The following is a 24,209-nucleotide window of genomic DNA, read 5'->3' on the forward strand; positions in this document are numbered from 1 at the left end:
TAAAAGAGAAAAATGCAATTGGTACAAATAACAAATCAGATCCAAAATAAAAATAGATGTGCTTTAATTTCTTTCCTCAATAATTTATTCACTTATTTACTTAAATATACAGGGTGGGCAGAGAGTCGCTTTCCCCAAAACAAATATTCTTCACATACTCTTTACTGAAATTTTCTACCAATGCAAATATTGGCAAAGGAAAGTTGTTTCACATATTTGGTGGTACCAGTAGGTTAACAGTGTTGCTAATCAAACAGAAAGTTTTAATTCTTCAATCAGTGAGAAAAATCCATTATCCGGACAGAGGTATATTGTTCAAATATACGGAAACCGTATGCTTACCATGGAAATTTGTACGGAACATATGTTATCTATATGCTACATACGTACTGCCCTTTTCACACTTATATCATGACGCTGCAGGGTGTCTGACATCTAACAGTCTTCCGTATATTGCATACGTATACGTATGTTACATACGTCAGCTGTTTGTTATATACGTTCATTTGTATGTGAGATCCTTACCGTCTGTATACAGTTCTTTCTTTCATACGGAAAGTACGTAGATAGAATACTTATACGGAATATATTATAAAACATACGTTTTCAGTTATACATTTGCTGCAGGATGTTATATATAGTCGTACATTAACCTGCTTTTTACGGACGTAACCTGCTTTCTTACGGACGTAAACTGCATTTTACGGACGTAACCTGCTTTTTTACGGACGTAACCTGCTTTTTTTAAGTATGCCACATGCGTTTTTTTTCTTTTTCTGTCTGCACAGCACTACTTAGATTATTACATATTTCACATCTACATGTTAAACGAGAACTTACAGTATCAGTTTTGTTACTCAGTGTTACAAACTAATGACGCTCCAGTATCACAAATATCCATACTTTGGTTGCCTCTGTAGCAGTAATAACGCAAGTGGGATGGACGGGCAATGCACATTCAAAGTTCTTTATTATCTAATACCATGGCAATGATATGACAGATTTCGAATAAATAAGAACAAAAATAAAAGTGATTGAAAATTTGACTTTTTCAAAAGCCTTTATTTTGAAAAATCTACTTAGAAAAGTACTTCATCCAATTTTATATCCTAGATGGTTTTCAATAGATGCGAAAGTCATAATGCCGTTTACAGCAATTTCATATCTTAAACCGTTCTGGAGATAGGTTAAATAATGGTAAAGTTTGTAACCCCGCTAAAAATTATGTATTCAATAAGTCATGAACAGAAATGGTATGGGTATATTCGTAATAATATTTAGGTAGTATTTAATGCTAATGCTATTATGGAGGATTATCTTACTCAAATATGGTTTGAGGAGGCGCAGGTGCTCAGTGGTAGAGCGTTCACCTCTGGTACAGAGGATCCCTAATTCGATCCCAGCTCACACCAAGTGATCTTTGTGGTGGACAAACATCGTATGGTGGGTTTCCTCCAGGTTCTCCTCTTTCCTCCCACTTCCTTCATTCCGCCACTTCATTCCATTCTCATCATCACCGTCTCCTTTAGGCTAGCCAGCATAATCGTGGGACGTAAAACTCATTTCATTTTTCGTAAAGATTTCATTTCATTTTTTTTTTCAAATATGATTTGAACGAAATAATTCAAAATGAGAGAATTGGTTAATCTTTGCAGACAGAACTCATTCCTAATGGACAAAATTTGATTCAGTTAGTACAGGAGAAGTAGGAAAGTTTTTCAATACGACCTTATTTCTTATACTTTTTCGAAGTGCTTTCCACCACACATTACACATTTTTCCATTTTTTTAAATCAGTCTTCGAAGAAACTCTGCCATCTTTCGGCAGAGATCTTAGCACACTTATCCCAAGCCCTTGGTAGAGAGTCATCGCTTGTAAAACGCCTTCCTTTCAGTCTGCTTCTCACATGGGGGAGCAGCGCGAAGTTACAGGAAGCGAGATCTGGACTGTACGGAGGCTGCTCTAACAGTTTTAGTCCAGTGCTGGCCAAATACTCTGAGCAAACTTTTGAACGGTGGAGAGTCATCATGGTGAACAAACCCATGTGTTCATCCTTGAGTTTGGGTGCAACTGTTTTTGAGCTGTAAGAACTTTAGGCAGACATTCTTCGGTATACCACCTCCCTGTGACAGTCTTCTGTGTGTTAAGAGAATTCGATCGACAATTCCTCGCACACTAAAATATACCGCCACCATTCTATTCTTCACTGATGTGGACTTTCGAACATCCACGCCAAGGGATCTCCTTATCTTCGAACACCCAGACTTTGTTTTGAGCCTTAGTCGGAACGTCGTAGTAATAGAGCCAAGTTTCGTCACCTGTCACAATTCTGTACACGGAGGAAGATTTTCCATTTTTTTTTCATCATTTCACGACAGCATGAAACACGGTGTGCAATCTGCTCATCGGTCAAGTAATTTGGTACCCAAAGGGTGCAAAGCTTTCTAACTCAAAGGTGATCGCGGAGAATAGCTGCTGGTGCATTAATGTCCAAGCATAACTTTATTTGATGGCATGTAACCCGTCTATCTGTCTCAAGCATTTTCCTTACTGCAGCAATATCTTGTTCAATCATAGAGGAAGATGGCAGACCTGACCTTGAAGCGTGCTCAAGGCTGAAATTTCCTTTTTGAAACTCTCGGTACTAGCTAAATATCGTTGTACGATGAGGCCAATCCTCTCCAAGCACAGGAATCGTTTAATCTAAACACTGATCAACACTTAAAGCACATGCAAAATCGTAGCGCAAAATTGCCCGGTATTCAGTTTTTGACCACGACGACATATCCACATTTTTCACTAACACATCTGAAAATCAACTGACACTGAGACAATGACTAGAGCTACTACAGTGCAGGTTTGGACATGTCTAAACACGCTCTAAGTTGTAAATTCCTGTGATGATCCGTTCTGTTCTATTGCAAAACTTTCCTAGTGCCCTTTGTATGAAAGTTTTTAGGAGATGCCGCATATAGAAAGAATTGATTGAGGGAAGAAGTCAAAAGTAGCTTAAAGAACGGTAAAAACTATCTCCGGGGCAGACATTTTCTTTTATCATAACATTGTCTTTACCGAAATAGATATACAACTGAAAAATGCAGCCAGAGGAGAAGTAAGGATCATATAATTGTACACTTAAAAACTGAAAAATGACAAAGTGAGAAATTGATTCATATGAAAATTAAAAACAAAAAGTTCATCAGCTAGAAAAGATATAGATGCAGGTATAACAGGCAGAGGGAGTGCATTCAACTTCCAACGAATAAGGTTACAGAAGAAGTAGAGTTGAGTTGACTAAGTTTTACGTCCCGTTCAGCAGCGAGGCTATATGACACGTGGACCTACTGATTAACGTGGAATCCGAACCACATGAGCTCCCGCCGGGAATCGAACCCGGGTCTCACACGCCAAAGGCGCGTACGCTAACCGCTTAGCCACGAAGGAGCTCTCAGAAGAAGTAGAATGCTGCGAACAGTAAATGACTGAGAAATGATGTATTATGGAAGAGGTGTTGCAGAAAGGATGGAACGGAGAGGCTGGAATAGGCTCAGAAAGTATAATCGATTCTGGACCACGCGAGATATTTTACATAGATAGTGGAACCTAGAGCATAGAGCTATAGCTCCATAAGGTCTGGTTAATATAGACCCTCTAAACACGGCATTAGTAACACGGAAAAGCGCGTTATTTTGTCCGACTATACAGATGCTATACGTAGGTTGGTAAGCGATGCTACTACCGTAACAAGACTGTATGGCGCGTTTTGCGTGCGTTGAAGTTCAATTTTTACAACAAAATTATTTTTCTCCCAGTCGTGGATATGAACACGCTGCAGATTGATACGTGAAAGCTTTTGTCCTACACTTTAAAAACTGTGACGCTTAAATAAGCGTTAAAAATAGCAATTTTTTTTACATATGAAATGAATGTAATATTGTTACTTATAAATGGAAGGTCTCATGTTACGTATAAACTGAGCACAATGTGACGCTTAAATGAACGTAACAAACTTGATGTATATTACATATATGTAGAAGTGACAACCGTTACACATAAATAGAATGCACATCGGTACATATAAATAGAAGAGACCTCATGCTGGTATATAGGGAACAAACTTTAGGTAGTCATCGAGTGGTTAGAAAGGGAAAGTAACCAGGAAATTAGAAAATAATCAACGTATTTTTTGTTGACAAATAGGCTTTCAACTGACCAATTTCATTTAACGTACCGAAAGTACAATGATAAATTCTTCAGATACTACCGGATATCAGTGAAATCCTTTGATGAATTGTTGGGGTTGGTTGGGGGAAGGCTTGTCACGAAGGATACAAATATGAACATTTCTCGTATTGTCGAGCTCCTCGCCTAGGGTTTACACTATATGGACGCTAAAGTCGTGGCATTAACAACACAGCATTAACGCCGGCCGATTGAGGCAATTGATATGCTATTAGATTAGGGTTGCCCTGATTTCTTGATCCAAAATACGGACAAGAATTAAAATGACGACCCATCAAAGATACAGTGACCAAACACAGAATAAATATTTCGTAATTTCTTACCTAAAACACTATTGGAAACCATAGGCGCAAATCTGTCTTCAACATTGGGGGGGACGGGTAAGACGTTCCCATATATATATATATATATATATATATATATATATATATATATATATATATATATATATATATATATATATATATATATATATATATATATATATATATATAAGCGATGTTCAAAATATTTATGAAGTTGAAAAACAATGCTGTGAAGGATCAGCGAGCAGAATTGTCTTCAGTGACGTATTTAGGAGGTTATCGGGCTCATTCTCCAATCGAAATAATTTGTTAGTTTTACGCATTCTACGTACAACAATAATCCTTCTTACCATTTCTAAGAATGTCATTGACTTTCCATTTTCTTATGCTTTTTGTTCAGAAATAATACTGTATTTGTCAAATTTCATTCCATGTAAGAACTGCGTCCTTAATTGTTCTTTCTGTCATCCTTTCTATTTTTCTGTTTCTTTTTCTTGACGTTACTACTTTCATTTCGCCTATCATACTTTATTGACCGTTGTCAGTTGTGATTCAAGTTGGCCGTCATCAGTAATACCAAAACTAAGAGGAGTTGATAAGCGAAACTAGTGTTCCACACCAACATGCGCGGATATCAACATGACAGGACTTTAGTTATTATAACAAAGGAACAATTATATCGTTTAGTTATTTTTAAAAGAAGGAAATGTTTGAATTAAAGAAAATCAAAACGGGGGAATAATTAGCCCGGGAAATTAGGACGGCCAAGAGGATGCTTTCTTTTTCTTGTATGAATAGAATAGACGGTTAGATTCACTTCTAAATTTTTGTATCATATCATATAGGATTTATCGATCTGTAATTCTTGCCATTATAACTTCAATTTATGCATAAATTAAAATATATTTAATTCTCAAACTCAGGTGGACAATTGCCCACTTCCTTCCTTGTGTTGGGCATAGCCCTCGAAAGAAAATCCTAAATACGCCATTGGTTGTCTTCAACATTGGAAGGTAGATGAAAGTTATTTGCGGCAGTGATTTGAGGCTTATTCTAGAGAAGGGAGATGAAAGTTATATTACGGTAGATGAATCTGATCAACTGTTGTAGAGTATATTATATATTAGGTGATGTAGATGAAGTAGTAGTACATATCAGTATTACAAATCACTGCCGTGAAAACATTCTGAAATCTGAATACATGCATATTTATAATTGGTATGTTTCTAATTAGGCATCCACAAAGATCCACGTTAAAATTGTTTTATAGTAATATAATAATATAAATGACGACTTCCCCAAAACTATGAAGAAAGAATATCAATTATGTATGACGCAACAATACTCTTTGAGCAAAATGATTATAATCTCAATAACATTACAGGAATCGTTTCAGAAATCTGACGCATGTCATACTCTTTACTTAACAGATGTAACCTTAAGGTTATAGAGAAAAATATTCCAGCAATTGAATTCTTTTCTTTGCTTTCCTCTCTCTCTCTCTATCTCAAAAAAAAAAAAAAAAAAAAAGACACGCGGAAATACGTAGGAACAAACCATGGTTCGAACTAGCAGAGAAGAGAAAACAGGCAAAATTACGTTGGCTACAAAATCCGAATGAAATAACTACACAAAATTTCGTAGACATCAGGAGAGGAACTTCCAAAACTTTTAGAACAAAGAAACGCGATATTTTGAAAGCTAAAATTTAGGAACTTGAAGATAATAGTAAAAATAAAAACATTCGGGACATGTATAAAGGGATCAACGAATTTAAGAAAGGCTATCAACCTCGTTCTTATATATGAAAGAAAGCTGACGGAACAGTTCTCACTGATACAGGTAGCATTTTAAATAGATGGAAAGACTTCTTTGACGATTTGCTTAACACGCAGCCAAAAACTAATGTGCGTAGAGAAAGGAAGATACACACCGCAGAACCATATATTCCAGAACCCAATCGAATAGAAGTAAAAATCGCTATAAAGAAATTAAAGAAACACAAATCTCGAGTGTAAACGAAATTCCGGCTGAGTTAATTTTAGCTGGAGGCAAAAAAATTGTGGAACAAGATACACAAACTCATTCTCCTTATCTACAACAAGGAAGAATTGCCACAAGAGTGGGAAGAATCAATCATTGTTCCAATCCACAAGAAAGGCGACAAAACTGTGATAATTATCGAGGCATCTTTCTTCTGTTAACATCCTATAAAATCCTTTCAAACATTCTATTAGCAAGATTGACCCCATACGCAGATGAAATTTTTGGAGATTATCAGTGTGGATTTAGACGAAATCGATCAACTATCGACCAAATATTTACCATTCGCCAAATACTCGAAAACAAGCGGGAATACAGTAGTCCGGTACATCAACTATTTATTGATTTTAGAAAGGCTTATAACTCGGTTAGGAGAGAAACATTGTACAACATTCTTACAGAAATTGGAATATCGAAAAAGCTAATTAGATCAATTAAGGCATGTTTAAATGAATCCCAAAGTAAAGTCCGGGTAGGAAAATTTTTGGCCACGTGCTTTCACGTTAAGAATGACCTGAAACAAGAAGATGCGTTGTCGCCATTATTATTCAACTTTGTCCTGGAATACGCTATAAGGAAAATCAAAGATAGCAGCCAGGGCCTAGAGCTGAACGGTGTTCACCAGGTTATGCGTATGCTGATTATATAAATTTAGTAGGGGATGATAGGAGAAAAATAGAAAGAAATGCAGAGGTCTTATTAGACGCGCTTGCATGGACATGGGTTTAGAAGTAAATGCAGAGAAAACTAAATACATGGAAGTGCGTCGGGACCGTAATACGGCAAATTATGTATGTGTTAAAATATTAAATAATACTTTTGATAAAGTGGATACTTTCAAATATCTAGGATTAATATTAACAGACGAAAATCATATTCACGAAGAAGTTAAATGTCGACTAAAAACAGGGAATTCGTGTTATTGTTCAGTTCAAAACCTCTTGTCGTCGCGAATTCTGTCGAGGGATTTGACGCTTAAAATGTATAAAACGATAATCATACCTGTTGTTCTGTATGGTTTCGAAACATGATCGCTTACTGAATGCAGAGCATAGACTGAAAGTATTTGAGAACAAGATCCCGAGAGAAATATTCGGACCAAGAGGAACGGGAATGGGGAATGGTGGAAACTTCATAACGACGAACTACGTAAATTATACGGCTTACCAAACATTGTTAAGATCATCAAGTCTAGGAGGCTTAGGTGGGCAGGAACATGTAGCCAGGATGGAAAAAAATAGGAACGCTTTCAAACTGTTAGCGGTAAGACCAATCGGAAAACGACTATTAAGAAGACCTAGGCGCAGGTGGGAAGACAATATTAAGATGGATCTCGCAGAGGTAGGAATACAAAGTAGAAACTGGATCCAGTTGGCTAAGAATAGAAGAGAGCTTTTGTGAACGCGGCATTGAACCTCCGGGTTCCATAGGCTATAGAGTTAGTTAGCTTACGAAGCATGAATATATGCCTAGGCTGATACTACAAATAGATTAAATGCGCATTTACTGAAAAGATGGGTTCTACTGACATTGGATAGTCTATATACTCTTCGTGTGCTAGGGCCTAGGGGAGAGGAGGAGATAAGATTTAATATCAGGTTACGTCACGCACAGTTGCACGCCTTCATTTTCATTAAAAATGGAAAAGCCAAGAGAAACAAATTTCATCTCACTTTCCTTTGTGGCAGTCGGACACAACTCATCACAGTTATCTGCAAATAGCACTTTTTAAATCGGATTATTGGGAGAGCCTCCAGTTCCAATGTTGGGGGGGACATGTCTCCCCATTTCCCCGGAATTTGTGCCCGTACCTACAGCTGAGACAACTTTCCAGCATGAGGAGAGGGGCATATCCTCCTCTGGCATTTATTGCAATTTTTGCCCAAATAGCGGAAGTGGAATTAATACATATTGATGAGACTACTAAACCCACTACAGCACGAAGTTCAGTTTGAAATACTACAGAATACGATTCTTTTTTTTAAAAAAAATGGAAAAGCCAAGAGAAATCAATTTCATCTTACATTCCTTTGGGGCAGTCGGACACAAATCATGACACTTATCCGAAAAAGCACTTTTTAAATCAGATTATTGGGGGGGACAGTCCCCCCCAGGTCCAAGATTGGGGGGACATGTCCCCCTCGTCCCCCCCGGGATTTGCGCCAGTGTTGGAAACCAATACTTTTATAATTTTTTCATGAATACGAATATAATAAATCTTGCCATTAGATTACGTATATCAGATCTAATCAAAAGAACTCTGGAATGGAAAAATTACACTTTTTAAAACATAACTTACTTTATTAATAGTTACTAAAATATAAATTACCATATATGACGAAAGCACAATTCTTTTCGCCCGAGATTTTAGCGATTCCCGATTCGGAAATTTTCGGACAGCTCCAAAAACTGTCAAATACGGACATTTTCATATTTCATGCTTTGTACGATATGGACACGGACACTGACCCAAAAATACAAACAGTCCGTACAAAATACGGACATATGGCAACCCTACATTAGATGGACTTTACAAACGTTTGTAACGCGGAGCTAATATGTGCTTTCCGAATGTTGGCAATATTCAATGCGTCGTGTGTAGCATGTACGTATACGAAGTAGAGGAAATTTAGAAATATTCAGTGGCATAAGAATAAGGGTCATAGAGAGTTCCACAATTTAGTAGGAGAGGGGGGAATTAATATCGTGAAAAATGCAATTCACACGATTAGCGTCACAACTGTCGTATTCAGAAAAACTTTTCGAAACTTGGAAGCGATAAGAAGTGTCTTCTCTGTAGCGGCACGGTGAAGTACTAAAAGTTTAGTCTAGTACTTCAAAAGTAATCATTGTAAATGAGAAAATATAAAATTAGAAAAGAAAATATTTCAAGTTACTGAAAAGAGATTTTGACATACCGTGCATATTTAATGTATGTACAGTCCGAAAAAATAACGCCCACTTTTCCGTATTATTAACGCGCCGTATAGTGCCCTTATAGTCCAGGCCTTATAGGCGTGGACTTGTCTGCGTTTGCGGTTCGACGGCTTCAACTGAACGCTGAACTGGCGATAAGTGTTATGTCGGCCGCCACTTATCACCAAAATTCACCAAATTTTGAACATCGTTAGGGCTATGTTAATGCTGTTCTTCCATAAAATTTGTCGTTAGTGCTGCTAAACTTTACGAATTAGATCAACTTCAAAATGGGTTTGGCCAACTTCACTCAGGCCGTCACTTGTCGCCAAACTTCACCAAATTTCGTTCATTGTTAGTATTATGTTAGTACCGTTTCCTGCCGTAAAAATTTTCGTCCTGCTAAAGTTCAGAATTAGAGCAACTTCAAAATAGCGTCAGCATGAAGTTGGCCTGCCACTTGTCACCGAAACTCACCAAATTTCGTCCATCGTTAGTAATACATTAGTGCTGGTTAGTGCCGCTAAACTTCACGAATTACAGCAAAATCAAATGGTCCCGCCAACTTCACACAACACGCTACTTGTCTCCATACTACAGTAAATGTTGGCTATCGTTAGTCCTACGTTAATGCTGTTTTTTCCCGTAAAAATTTTCGTTAGAGCTCGTTAAAGCTTCAAAAATTAGAGAAATTCAAAATGGTGTCAACATGAAGTTTGCCAGCAACTTGTCGCCGAAATTTACCAAATTTCGTTCATCGTTAGTGCTACGTTAGTGTTGTTTTCTACCTTAAGAATTGTTAGTGCTGCTAAACTTCACGGATTAGAGCAAAATTATAATGGGTCCAACCAAATTCAAGCAATGCCACTTGACGCCAAACTTTACCAAATTTCATCCATCGTTAGTGCTACATTAGTTTTTTTCAGTCGTAAAAAAATCGTTAGTGCTGCAAAACCTCAAGATTTAGAGCACCTTCAACATCAGCGTCTCTGGCATATTAAAATTGGGGGGGACGGGGACGACTAGAATGCTAATAGAGCCCCAACTAAAGTTACGTCAAAATTATGAGTAAACAGCATTCTACTTTACTAGCGAGACAAGCTCTTTCTACCTTTACCAACACAATTCATTATAATTTTCTTCCATCTGGTAGGTTACTTGCCGAAAAAAAAATATGTATAATATGGTTTGCAGCAGTATAGTTTTATAGTCCTCATAAATTTCTTTTTTTTTTTTTTTTTTTTTTTAGCTAACAATATCTTAACTCTTTGAAAGAAGTCTTATGATGACACTTGATTTGATTGCGAGTTTCCAATTATTGATTTTCATTCTTCTTCTGTATTCTTAATAAACTCAAAAGGTATATTGTCTACCTTTTTGTTCTTCATTTCGCTGTATGTTTTTGAACTTGTCCGATGACCCGTCCTCGTTTACTTCGTTTCCCGTTTTAATGCCTAAAATGTACGGTTTACACTTGCTGTTACGCGGCTCCTCAATGTATTCTTTCCATTTTCCTCAAGCTCAATTCGCTCATTAAACACTCATTTCTATCATTAGTTTCTATATTGTCATAGTAGTTGTTCCTTGCTGCCCTTCTACAGTATTCGCACGAAATTTACTCTCATATTTAGTATCTTGGGTAAAGATGCCCCACTGAGTGAAGACGCTCCTCCTCGAATTGCTCGAGGCCTGAGAGTCGTAGTAACAGAACTTGACATGCTTGTGAAATTTGTACACAGTCTTGATTAAATATATGTAGAAGTTGCATCGGAGAAAGAAGATGCTTTTGTTCAGGCCTGTTCACAAAGCTAAGTTACTCTTATTTCAGTGGCTATAATTTTAGAGAGTGAAGCGTAGTAAAGCTCTTGACAGTAGTTAAATACAAGTACATGAATAAAACATAATTGCTTAAGAACTTCAGTCTTCTACAAACGCTAATGTGCTTTGATGTGTTTCTGCGTCCATGAATATGTCACGTGATCGACTGGGGCGTCTTTGCTTCAAAATTGGAAAAGTTGCGCCAGTGAAATCGAGGTAAAGATGCCCCACTTTATAATATTAAAGGTTTAAAATTTCTGATTGGGACAACCAGTTTATGACGTGTTGCAAGGTTTTGTACGTTCGTTATGATTTAAACAAGGTTTGGTTTGAATATGAAACACTAATTGTTCTGTAGTAACCTGTAATTAATTGTTCACTCAGAAGCAAACGGGAAGTTTCCGTTTGCAGTAGTGATTTTGTTTTCTGGCTGGGATGCTGCTTTCAATGATATTATATTCTATTTATAAACTTTTTTTTATTTTCGTGCCTTACGTGATCAACATTGGACTGAATGGACTTCACATATATGTATATGGCACTAGTTGGCTAGCAAGTTGAATCAAAAGAATATGCACGGATTGAGTTTTAAGTCATTTGTGCGAGCTGAATATGTATGAGGGTTGTTCAAAATACTAAAAAAATATTCTTGAGGGAGGGGTCCTGCGACACACTTGATTTGTCACAACTTCCTTTATTTGGTTGAATTATTTTGAAAAGGTAAATCTCTGGGTGAATCAAATATCTCTTCATTGCAAAATGAAGAGCATTTCCACTATTAAACCAGATATCATCATAGGTGTACCAGTGTTGTAAGTTAGCTAACAAGTTGTCATAAGGGAAAGCATTACTTTTTCAGGGAGCAGGTTTTTACATATTAAAAGAAAACCGTCCTTTCCTCTAGTCTAGTGGCTAGTACGTGTCCCTTTGGTGCATGAAGTCTCGGGTTCGATTCCCGGTTCGAACACCTTGGAAAATTTGAACGATTACGGTAGTTTGGATTTAAATTGTAGGTCCACTGGATTAATTGTGATCGCAAGAATGCAGGTTTGGAAAAATGAACAAATGATAATAATATGTAATTTCCACAATTCTTTTTTCTCTTTTATTTTTATCCATTGTTTACAAACAGATTTAGAAAATATACTGTACGTGGAGAATACTTGTTATTTTGTTTAAAATTTTCTTTATAATTGTATAGATAGTTAGTAGGAATTAAAGTTAGTAATATTAGTGATACAAAACCATAGTTGCCTGTCTCTATGATGTTTATGAACACACTAGCAGCGTTCACCCCGCTTCGCTGCGGTCACCCCGGAACGCAATAAACTTTGTTACTTAGATAATTTTTACTTTTTCGCTTTCAAGTGATATGATAAAAACCATAGAAGATTGCAGTAAATTTTAACATTATATCGCCTGTCATTTATGTTAACCCGCCCCGCTTCGCTGCGGTCATCCCGGTGCTGGCATATTGTAAAAGTGTCTGTAAAAATAAGCAAATCAATTAAAAAATTTTAAACAGAAGATTCAAGCTATTTTCCGCTGTATATCGCCTGTCATTTATGTTAACCCGCCGAGTGACACGGTCATGCGGGTTGCATATAAATACGTTTATTTTTACCTATGATGAACTAATAACAAAGGATTTGTACGTTATGGACACCTGAATGGTCAATTATCTCAAGACACTGGTAATTAAAAATTAAAGTGATATGATAAAAACCATCTAGGGTCCAAATCCTAATAACCCCCCAAAAATGAAAGAAATTGGTTCAGCCGTATTAGCGTGATGAGCGGACAAAAAATTGTACGTTCTCTTTTATATATATAGATTTTGAAAAATTGTGAAACTGGGGCATCTTTCTCCCGCATGCATGCCGAAGATGTCCCATTTGAAGGTTTTTGTAAATGGTTTATTTTAAGTTCTTAAATTTACCGAAACAAAATTGTCTTTCGAGATATTACAAACAAGACATCAATCTTCTAATTGATCATAAATTCAACAACTTCACCTCAATTGCAGGAGTAGAAAATGGGTAATAATGAAAAAGTGGGTCATCTTTACTCACCTTACTCTATAACATTCAAATTTCTTTGTCTTTTTTAATGCCTTTTGTCACCTTCTCTTCTTTTGTATATTTCCCTATCATGTAGATTTACCTTCTTAATTCGCAGATGCATCTTTTTCTTCTCTTCTCCAGTCTTTCTTTGTCATGGAAACCAATTATTACTGGTTACGCAATGAAAAATTGTCCTTCTGCAGCCGAGACTACTTTGACTAACCAAGAGGTGTAACTTTCTTTTTTTTTTTTTTTTTTTAATCTTTCTTTGAAAGTGACAGTCAGGCGGACATTATAATCAGTAAACAACAGTCATAAGTTTAATTTGTTCTGCCTATGGTTTTACTTCTTCCATGTAGATCTAAATACTTTCAGCATTGATCCATTTATCTCGTACTCAAAATATTGGGGGGGACGCGTCCCCCTATCCCCTCCGCCAGAGACGCCCGTGAACTTCAATGACTATATGGAGATGCAAAAATACTGGTAACTCATGTTGAACACGAGCGGATAGTTATATTCCAGGGGAAGTAATTTCCCATCGAGGCCCCCTCCGGAAATCAACATTATCAAAAAATACGGTGTGATTTTTTTATATTTTTTTACTAGCAGCGTTCACCCCGCTTCGCTGCGGTCACCCCGGAACGCAATAAACTTTGTTACTTAGATAATTTTTACTTTTTCGCTTTCAAGTGATATGATAAAAACCATAGAAGATTGCATTAAATGTTAACATTATATCGCCTGTCATTTATGTTAACCCGCCCCGCTTCGCTGCGGTCACCCCGGAAGTTTTCGCTTTCAAGTGATATGATAAAAACCATAGTAGATTGCAGTAAATGTTAACATTATATCGCCTGTCATTTATGTTAACCCGCCGAGTGACACGGTCATGCGGGTTGCATATAAATACGTTTATTTTTACCTATGATGAACTAACAAAGGATTTGTACGTTATGGACACTTGAATGGTCAATTATCTCAAGACACTGGTAATTAAAAATTAAAGTGATATGATAAAAACCATCTAGGGTCCAAATCCTAATAACCCCCCAAAAATAAAAGAAATTGGTTCAGCCGTATTAGCGTGATGAGGTAACAAAGGATTTGTGCGTTCTCTTTTATATATATAGATTATTTTTTTTATATATATATTTTTTTAGCAGCAACTGCTGATGCTACAGCTATTTGATGTAATTTGTGCCATAGCCAGATCCGTTGAGACAGGCAGCATCAAGTTGAATTCGTCCTGACTTGCCAGTCATCTTCCAGAGCCGCTGAAGTGAGATTGTGTTTACCGTGACTGACATGCATCATGAATTTCGAACAACGCGTGAAACGTAACTTCTGTTTCAAGTTGCAAAAAATTTCCAAAGAAATTCATAAAAAGATTGAAATTTATGTATGACTATAATGCTGTAACTCTGAAGACTGTTTACCAGTGGTAAGAGCGATTTAAAAGCAGAAATGAGTCGGTAAAAGACGAGCAAACTTCGGGCGTCCATTATTCTCAAAAACAGAATAAAACGTGCAAAAAGTGGCAAAATTGTTAGTTCAAGCAGGTGAAAACCTATTCGAGAACTTACCGAAGAACTTAGCATCTTGTACGGGTCCGTACAAGGGTTTTTAACCAATAATTTGCAAATGAGACGATCGAGTGCAAAATTTGTTCCCATTTGCGAGTTTATGGCTGGGAAAAGTGTCCCTGTGAATTTGCTCTAATTAGCGAAGTTCATCAGGAATAACGAAAATTTTTACGAATGAAAACAGTACTAACGTAGCACTAACGACGGACGAAATTTGGTGAATTTCGGTGACAAAGTGGCAGGGCAACTTCACGCTAATGCCGTTTTGAAGTTCCTTTAATTCTTGAAGTTTAGCAAGATTAACGAAAATTTTCACGGCACAAAACAGCACTAACCTAGCACTAAGGATGGCCACAATTTGGTGAGTTTTAGTGACAAATGACGGCCCAACTTCACGTTGACCCCGTTTTGAAATTTCTCTAATTCTTGAAGCCTAGAAGCACTAAGGAAAATTTGTACAGCAGAAAGCACTAACGTAGCACTAACGATGGACGAAATTTTGTGAAGTTTTTCGACAAGTGGCGGGCTACATGAAGTTTGCTGGTCCCATTTTGATTTTTGTTCTAATTTTTGAAGTTTAGCAGCACTAATAAAAAAATACTGCAGAAAACAGCACTAACGCAGCACTAACGATGGTCAAAATTTGGTTAATTTTGGCGACATGTGAAGGGACAACTTCACGCATCTATGAATTCCGGGTTCAAGCCGATCACGATAGTGGAAAACTGTAATAGATAGCGAGAAGCAGGTTTTTGATATGGGTTCAATATTGCAAGAATAGTTTCCCTCTGAATTTACTCCTCTGTTGCAACCGAAAATGATAGGCATCTACTCAGTGGCGTATTTAGGGGAGTGGCTTCCGGGCTTAAGCCCCCCCCCCCGAAATCTTACTTAGTATAGTAAAGTAAATGAAATATCTTGAAGAATTTTCACATTTCCAGGCAAAGCCCCCCCCCCCCGAAAGTTAGCAAAGCCCTTCCCGAAACAAAATCGTAAATACGCCACTGCATCTACTATTTCTTCTGGTTTTACTATTAATTGTAATAGAACGAAAACGATAAAAAAAAAAAAAGAACAAACGACTTTTTATATGGATTCAATGTTCGTAGAATATATATCATCTCAGTTTTATTCTTCCGCTGATACCGGAACTAGTAATAAACCATAGAAGTGTCTGTTTCAATATTGACATAGTAAGACACAGTACAAAACTGTTTTCATAGACCTTCGTTTCATTTTCACCTACAAAAACCAAGGACACTATGGGCGGTATTCAGAGAGAATTCGTTAATCGAGGGTTAGTCGCAGTCTGGTTAGAGACATACTAGATCTTTACTAAAGAAGATGCACTGTGTGGTATTCAAAGTCTGCTTTGAGTACAGCTAAAAAGTTGATTTGGGTATGGTTAACTTATATAACCCCAATGCATCAGGTGAGAAAAATAAATGTGGCAATTACGGAAAAGTAGATGAGCGTGTGCGTAGTCTGTAAAAATGAAAATACATGAAATACGAAATACGAAATGTTGTGTTGCACGCTAAACCGTGGGTAAAAGATTAGCCTCTGCACTAGATTAATTAGTCAGATGTGATTAACTTCGTCAAATACAACTTCTTAATCAGAGACTCAGAATACAATTTTGATAACCATCTGTTAGTCAAACCCGTAGTATGGCGTTAATCAGACGCCAAACGACTCTGTATAAAGCCCTATATGACCTTCGAGTTCAGCCGAACACATCCGGTAGAAATCAATATTGGTAAGGTAGTAGATCTCGACCTGCTATAAAAACGTGTGAAATATTATCTTGTGTACACTTACCGTCACCGAGTTATGGGCAGTCAAATTTTGCGTCTTTTTTAAAAAACAAAAAGCCATATACAGTATGCAGAGTGTCTCAAAAGTCTCTTGACATAAGGTAACTCTGTTATTATCAGAGTTACAACAAAATGTAAGAGGGGAAAACTGTCTCCAAATATGATGTTCTCTATCTAAAGTGAAGCAGTTTCTCTTTTTTAATCGGACCAGCAATTTAGACTGTACACTCTTTATGCGCTTAATGTTAAATCAAAATGCAACGTTGTCAATTACCTGGACCTACAATACAAATGAATGAAGTTACTCTCTTTGACACTAACGTGTCGATGAACAGCACCCATTTCAAACATGCTCCATTCACCATACCCTTACAAAATTTATCCATCCCCTGCCCCGCTCTCCCCTCCTCGAGCCCTCTATTAATGACAACGTTGCATTTTCATTTAATATTGAGCAGATAAACAGTGTACAGCCCAAACGACTCATCCGATTTTTTTTTAATCCTTCACTTTAGATTGAAAACATCATATTTGGAGACGGTTTTCCCTCTTGCGTTTTGTTGTAACTCTAAGAATAACATAGAATTCGATTCCCGGTGGGAGCTCATGTAATTCGGATTCCCCGTTAATCAGTAGGTCCACGTCTCATATAGCCTCGCTGCTGAACGGAACGTTAAACCCAAAATCAACTCAATCAACTTAACTCTAATAATAACATAGTTACCCTATGTCAGGAGACTTTTGAGACACTCTGTGTATTTAAATCGAAGATTTGGGTTCCCGAGCTATGGGAGGTCAAAAAAATTAACATTTATGCCACTAGTATAAATTGTCCATGCTTGTACAAATTTCTAATTTCATTTTTTTATCACTAACTTGAGGATTATTAATCCAATGGAACTATTTTCAAACATGTCCGTCCTTAGAGTCACAAGAAAATTTACCTCGAATTTGGGATATTTAATCTTATAAAATGTATGTGTCATATGGGGAGGCATTGTTGATAAAATGAGCAGGTATTTCTCATTAATAATTAAATTATTATTCATTAGGAACTATGAACAAATATAACAATGGATGAAATAGTACTACATACTCAACACATAACACATTTCAGTCATGAAATAACAGTACAGAATACATGAAAGCATTACAAAGAAACATTTCCGTAAGATCATCGGAAAAAGCCGGATAGCTGGAGTAACTCACAGCTACGATTATAGTGAGTTTAGTGCATATATTGTAAGGTTCCATGTGTCTTCACGCCATGCTGAATGTAACCATGTGTTTTTACACCCCGTGCATAAAGTAAACATACACTCTGCAGACAACAGCAATGAAAAGGACGTTGTCCATCATTGCCAACATTCGACAAGTGACGCAGTGGCAAACTTTCAGCAACATTTTGTACAAAAGAAGATAGCACACCACAGAAAGCAGCTGAAGACATTTTTTAGTAAATTATCTATATTGTGTGAAATTTTGGATGAAATTACAGCGCTTCAAGATTAATAGCAGTTATTTTACATACAGGACCAAAACCCTTATGAGGGCAATACTCGATATAGTGATTGGATACTTAGAGCACCAAACAGGATCCAGTACTCTGATTTAAACTTACCAATGGCAAACTACTACCGAATCCTGTTTCTCCATAAAACTATGGGCTACTAAACCCTATTTTACCAAGAAGGCGCGACAGTCGTGTCTCAATCACTAATACAGATGTCCCATCACACGATAACTACAAAATACAGATGTGAGGCAAGGACTTCAAATGAAGAAGTCCGGTACTCCAACACAAGAACCTGTAAAGATAAAGTGAAGTGAAGTGAAGAAGACATCAATCTCGCCCGGTTGATCAAACTACCAACTCTCTAAGACGCTCGGTCATTGAGAGCACTCTACCTCTCTCGAAGACACCTAGTTATTAAGGAGCACATTTCTTACATGCTCAGAGACGCCTGGTGATTGAGCTCCTTTTCCTCTCTAAGACGCCCGGTCATTGAAAGACACCTTTTCTACATGTTCTAAGATGGCTGGTCATTGAGCTCCCTTTCCTCTCTAAGACTCCTAGTCATTGAGAGGCATCTTTCCTACATGCACCAAGACGCCTGGTCATTGAGCTTCTTTTCCTCCTTAAGACACCTGGTCATTGAAAGGCACCTTTTCTACATGCTCTAAGACGCCTGGTCATTGAGCTCCCTTTCCTCTCTAAGACTCCTAGTCATTGAGAGGCACCCTCCTACATGCTCTAAGACGCCTGATCATTGAGCTCCTTTTCCCCTTAAGACACCTGGTCATTGAAAGACACCTTTTCTACATGCTCTAAGACGCCTGGTCATTGAGCTCCCTTTCCTCTCTAAGACTCCTAGTCATTGAGAGGCACCTTCCTACATGCTCTAAGACGCCTGATCATTGAGCTCCTTTTCTCCTTAAGACACCTGGTCATTGAAAGGCACCTTTTCTACATGCTCTAAGACGGCTGGTCATTGAGTTCCTTTTCCTCTCTAAGACATCCGGTCATTGAGAGGCACCTTTCTTACATGCTTTATGACGCATGGTCATTGAGCTCCTTTTCCTCTCTAAGATGTCCGGTCATTGAGAGGCACCTAACCAATACATCCTAAGACGCCTGGTCATTAGGTTCCTTTCATTTAACCTACGTAATTAGAGGAACTTTTCTTATTAATATTACAAATGTTTAACATATTGTATTCAAGAGGAGACTTTTGTAATAAAGGTGATGGGAAAGTCCAAACTTGAGTGTACCCTATTTTGCTCTACTCCATAGAACAGCGAAAACATTACAATATTAAGCTGTGTGACTCCACCTTACTTATAAAGACGGTTATGTCCCTCAGGTTCATTAGCCCTATTATTGTTACTCCATTGATGTACACTTACGAATCAGAAAGCAAGATACCTAGAATAGTATAAAGATCCAGCAAATGTAAGACTGATGCACAATCAGCAAACTGTAGCGTCGCTCCAACAGAGAAAGGAAGATGGCCCGAAGTTCTTAGTTAGACCAAGACCGTGATGCGTTATATATTGGCATAACGGGCCTAGACCTTTTAGAACCTGATTTAGAAACATTTGAGAATAGCTTAGGAGGCCCCATCACGGCGAAAGTAAAATACCGCTAATTTTACAGTAATTATGTAATATTTTCAAATAGATAAAAGGTCATCGAAAAGTGGAACAAAAGCTCCCTAGACAATATTATTTTACATGACACACCATTATCATGACTCATTTATCTGCTTTCGATTTCCAGCCATTTAGAAAATCGGCATTTATTTTCGCCTTTATAAATGGCTGCAAACGGAAAGCTACTGGGTGACTCGTGATAATGGTACCTCATGTAAAATAATATTGTCTAGCGCACTCTTATTCCACATTTCGATTATATTTTATCTATTTGAAGATATCACATAATTACCGTAAAATTAGCGGTATTTTAATTCCGCAGTGATTAGGCCTCTTAATGAAATCTGTGCTTTTAAAAAAAAAATAGACCAAGTACCAACGGCTTTACTTGTAGAACGAATTTAATAAGCAAAAGATTAAAGGATATATTTTCATAGTTGAAACGTTTTATTTTAAGTACAATTTAATACCTGTTTCAATCTTCATGTTATGGTTGAAGTAGAGGTCAAATCATCGATTTTTTGTCATTTTTTATTCGCAGAAACATACTCAACTGCAGACAAGGTCATTACTGCTGCAGACAAGGAAAAGAAGCGTCTAATGATTTACTTTGTTTAAAATGTGGATACATTTTAAAGCTCAGTCTGGCTGTCAGTCCCCCATAATGAGACATGCTGGATTTATCAGTTGCCGTAACTTACATCTTGAAGTCTTATTAAATAGTCCTTGTTCAATAAATAGATAAAACAATAAACCTAATGATCCAACATATCTGATTATGTATTATCTACTCAAAGGTAGGGGTATCACGCTTGCCAAAGGCGCTCATTGTCGCTGACTTTCGCAAGCATCATACGCGTAGACCTACAACACCGGTACATTCCGCTAGGTCAAAAAATAAAATAAGTTTTGTATCTGTTATTTCAAGCTAAATATCTGGAGACATTCTCTTCTCTAATATATTCTGTCCAGCAGAACAATGTATTTGATATGTTCTAACATAGCATTTCTTTATTTTTTCAAAAATTCCGATTTTAGTAGATGCAGAGAGTCAAGGAATATAATTTAACTTGAAATTATCAAACTATCTAAATAATAAGAAATCACTTTAATTATAATGGCGTGTTAACTGACGCATATGTATTTTGGGGATGCATTCCCTGCTTAAACATAGATTTTAAATATGGTACATTAGATGATTATAATAAATTCCTAAAGAATGTATCTGCTGCAAGTGTTGGGTGATGTGGGACTGATGAACACAGGGGAAGCCCTTGTTAATGCTGAGGATATCTGTGAAATAATGGAAAAAGATGAAGAATGTGATCGTCAATGAAATAAATGTCGTAGATTTCTCGTTCGTCCGGTGTCAGGTGCGTGTTGATGATATGTAGAGATATAAATATAAAGCGAAAGTTTGTACCGGTAGGTGGAGTCAGTGAGAGCGTCGGAGTGAAGGATGTCTAAAAAGAGCGGATTGCCTGTGTGTTAATGAGATTAATTTCTCACTAAACCAGTCAGTGACCTTCACTCTCACGCACAGTCACTCCAACATTCATGGTTTAGTGAGAAATTAATCTCCAGCCAGTGACCTTCACTCTCACGCACAGTCATTCCAACATTCATGGTTTAGTAAGAAATTAATCTCCAGCCAGTGACCTTCACTCTCACGCACAGTCCCTCAAACATTCATGGTTTAGTAAGAAATTAATCTCCAGCCAGTGACCTTCACTCTCACGCACAGTCACTCCAACATTCATGGTTTAGTAAAAATTACTCTCCAGCCACTGGCCTACATTCGCACCCACAGTCACACCAACATTCATGGTTTAGGGAGAAATTACTCTCCAGCCAGTGGCCTACACTCGCACACACAGTCACTCGAACATTCATGGTTTAGTGAGAAATTAATCTCTAGCCAGTGACCTTCACTCTCACGCACAGTCACTCCAACATTCATGGTTTAGTAAGAAATTACTCTCCAGCCACTGGCCTACATTCGCACACACTGTCACACCAACATTCATGGTTTACGGAGAAATTACTCTCCAGCCAGTGGCCTACACTCGCACACACAGTCACTCGAACATTCATGGTTTAGTGAGAAATTAATCTCCAGCCAGTGACCTTCACTCTCACGCACAGTCACTCCAACATTCATGGTTTAGTAAGAAATTACTCTCCAGCTAGTGGCCTACATTCGCACACACAGTCACACCAACATTCATGGTTTAGGGAGAAATTACTCTCCAGCCAGTGGTCTACACTCGCACACACAGTCACTCGAACATTCATGGTTTAGTGAGAAATTAATCTCCAGCCAGTGACCTTCACTCTCACGCACAGTCACTCCAACATTCATGGTTTAGTAAGAAATTACTCTCCAGCCAGTGGCCTACATTCGCACACACAGTCACACCAACATTCATGGTTTAGGGAGAAATTACTCTCCAGCCAGTGGCCTACACTCGCACACACAGTCACTCGAACATTCATGGTTTAGTGAGAAATCAATCTCCAGCCAGTGACCTTCACTTGCACATACAGTCACTCCAACATTCATGGTTTATTGAGAAATTAATCTCCAGCCAGTGACCTTCACTTGCACATACAATCACTCCAACATTCATGGTTTAGTGAGAAATTAATCTCCAGCCAGTGGGGAGGGGGAAATACCAAAACTCGTTGTGTAAGTAGAGTATACCCTTTTTAAAGGTATACCCTGAAAAAGCCATTTCTTTTTAAGAAATGAAAAATGAAACTAAAAAAAAAATGTAGAAATTTTATTAACAAATGCGGGACTGATATCAAAAGTCGGATAAAGGTGTTGTATTGAATTGTAATTTTTTATTAGCCAACAAAAGTGAAACAAACAAGGTGTCATCGTGAAATGTCAGATTCTAATGTTATAGCAAAATATATTTGCTGGTAATATTCTTTCTAGCTTAATGTCCCACTATTATGCTCAAAGACAAAGGGAAACAGTTATAAAATTGATAATGAATGAAATTGTGGAATAAAGAAAAACTGGAAAGAAACTGGGTAACCCCGAGGAAAACAACGCACGCAGTGTTTGTCACCACAAAGCCCACTTGGCAAGTACCGGAACCGAACTAGTCACTCATGCACCGGAATTGAGTGCTTTACTCCTTTTTTTTTAAACTTTCTGACTCTTACCCTCTTTTTTCTTTCCTTTTCTTTACTATTCGTGACTACTGAACTCGACAGGGATGCCAATACAGAAACACCGAGGATATCTATGCTCTTACTAAGGACAGCCTTCAACGGGTTCATCCTCACAATTGGCAGCCAAATTTCTCAGATTACTTGACTACACCCACCACCTATCACTGAGCCACGGCAGGCTCGGAGTTTGTTATTGTTTGCCTTGTGAATTTTACTGGTTGTTGGTCTCAACAGTTCAATCTCTTTCTTACTATGTTACTAAACATATAAAAGTAGCAATTGACTGAATATTAAAATTCTAACTTACAGTTTTGCACATGAGATAAAAATTTAACATAACATAGATATAGCCTTACCGAAGTATTTTCAAACGTCACAAAAATACATTTACTTCATTCTCATTTTACGATCCTTGGAGATACGAGGCCAGCCCGTGACCTCAATTTTCTTGTATAATTATTGTTTGCTACAACATAACAATGATATATCCACACACCTAGGTTATTAATTGCTATTATCAATCTACCGTGTTACTATCAATAGATTTATTGTTGATACAATTGTAGAATTCATGGCTACAGCGATAACTATTATTATTATTATTATTATTATTATTATTATTATTATTATTATTATTATTATTATTATTATTATTTTTATTATTATTATTATTATTATTATTTAATATGCTTCTTTCAGCATTTATTTCACTATAATCGTTTGTTTCCATCCCGCTCTGCGTATTAGTTATATTACATTACGTTACGTTACGAAGAGATTGACACTCAAAGCATTGTCATAGATGAAGATAAAATTAGGACATAACAGAAACATGGTATTTCTCTCACGTTTTCTCTTTACGTTTTTCTTATCCTGTGTTATCCGGTTTGCTTGAGCTATTTACACCTATGGTTCACATTTTCAAAAAAAATGCCACTGATAAATATATGTATAATCTCTGCATCTACAACTACACGAAAGCTTACATGCAAACACGAACGCTTTGGACCCTGAGCTCTCAGATCCCGCCCTCGACATCCCGACTTTTCTCTAAATTTAGTCTAATTTAAGGGATAATT

General features: G+C 37.2%; 1 protein-coding gene across 1 annotated transcript in view; it reads left to right on the forward strand.

Moving 5' to 3' along the window:
• LOC145680368 (endochitinase-like) overlaps positions 1-24,209 on the forward strand; it is a 55,739-nt gene that overhangs the window by 129 nt on the left and 31,401 nt on the right. The window lies entirely within an intron of this gene.

The sequence above is a fragment of the Thermobia domestica genome, chromosome 3, assembly GCF_964235325.1.
Source record: "Thermobia domestica chromosome 3, izTheDome1.hap1.1, whole genome shotgun sequence".
NCBI classification, from domain to species: domain Eukaryota; kingdom Metazoa; phylum Arthropoda; class Insecta; order Zygentoma; family Lepismatidae; genus Thermobia; species Thermobia domestica.